The following is a 1,908-nucleotide window of genomic DNA, read 5'->3' as shown; positions in this document are numbered from 1 at the left end:
ATGTATTTTTCTGTTCTTCTATTCCTCCCTTACTGCTTTCTTCTGCATTAAGTAAATATTTCCTAATGAAGAATTTAAATTATTTATCTCACTATGTTTTTTGAGGTTTGTTGTTGTTGTTGTTGTTTTTAGGGGTTACTCTAGGGCTTACCATGTATATCTTAATTTACAGAATCAGCTTTCAATATGTACTTGATCCCAGTACATATTGATCTCAGCTTGATCCCAGAGAGACATAGAAATATATTACTCCCATACAACACTATTTTCTCCCCTTCTTTTGTGGTATTATTATTATATCTATTAATATTGTATATTGATTCATGTTACAAATTCAATAATACATTGTTAATTCTAATACAGGTTTGATCCTACCCACCTCCTCTGTGCAGAAACATACTGCATTTCTATGTTCTATAGGACTAGAAATACGTTATATACATATTATTTTACACAATCATTTTTAAATCAGTTAAGATATTGTGCATTTGCCTTTATCCTGTCTTCTATAATTACATAATTACTTTTACTGGTGTTCTTTCTTTTTGTGTGGATTGCAATTATCCTGTAGGGTCACTTACTTTCAGCCTGAAGAACTTTCTTTAGTATGTCTTGTAAGACAAGTTGGCTAGGAACAAATTGTCTCAGTTTTTCTTTATCTGGAAATGTCTTGATTTAGTTTAATTTTTGAAAGATAGCTTTGCTGAGTATAGAATTCTTGATTGATAGTTTCTTCTTTGTACATTTTCAATATATTATCCCATTGTCTTCTAGCCTCCATTTTTTTGTGATGAAAAGTCAAACTGTTAATCTTATTAGAATTTGCTTTTATTAATAAGTAGTAAGCCATTTTTGCTTGCTGCTTTCAAGGTTTTCTCTTTGCCTTTGATGTATGTTAAGTAGAAAGGGTGCACTCTAAGAAAATGATAAGAAGTATATTATAGGAAATATATAAACAAATGACATAGTCATTTAGTATCATTATCAAGTATTATGTACTCTACTGCACTACACTGCACATCTTGGCTTCACTGACCTGAAATTTAGCCTCAATAGCAGATAGTTGCAGGCAAGATGAAATATACCGATGTCTTTCCCTCCAAGAAAGAAAGTCCTCTAATTGGGAACTGGAAGGAGAGAGACCTGTATTCTTGTCTCCACCTCTCTAGAGTGCAGTTTCTATTTCTCTGAGCGTGGGTACGGAAGGGAAGGAACAATCTTCAAGTACAACAGATTTCTACTTTTCTTACATCACTTTTGAGATTTCTTGCATAGATGTTTCTTCATTTGTAGGACCATTTTAAGAAGTTATAAAGTGTTGATTTTACTTTTTCATAATTTTCACCAGATTCTCTGGGGAATGCACTGCTGAGCTCCTCAGGCTATCAGGCATGCCACTTCTTCTATTCATAACCTTTATTATAAATGGTATTACACCATCTGAATTCTTCAATAGCTAGGTTTTTATCTTAATACTTTGATGATAAATTCAGTCACTATGTTAATTCATTTTCGTTATTATAAGATTCTGTTCAATGATTGCAACATAATTGATTTATTTTCTTTTTGATGGTTTTAGGTTATTTTTATTTTCATTATTACAAACTATGCTGCAATTAACATTCTTGAACATATCTGTTTGTAATCTATGTTAAAGTCTCTTAAGGTGTATATCTAAGATTAGAATGCCTGAGTTTTAGAGAATACATATGCAAGTATCACCAAATTGCTTTTCAAAGATGTTACATCACTTTGACTTTCCACCAGTAAGGATACGAGTTCTTATTTTCTCCACATTTTCACCATCACTTGGCATTTTCAGAACTGCAGTCTCATGTGAGTAAACTAATCATTCATTATGGTTTTAATGTTCATTTGCTTGATTTCTAGCAAGGCAGATTTTTTTTA

The sequence above is a fragment of the Pan paniscus genome, chromosome 5, assembly GCF_029289425.2.
Source record: "Pan paniscus chromosome 5, NHGRI_mPanPan1-v2.0_pri, whole genome shotgun sequence".
Classification (NCBI taxonomy): domain Eukaryota; kingdom Metazoa; phylum Chordata; class Mammalia; order Primates; family Hominidae; genus Pan; species Pan paniscus.
The sequence above is the reverse complement of the archived record's forward strand: the minus strand, read 5'-3'. Positions refer to the sequence as shown.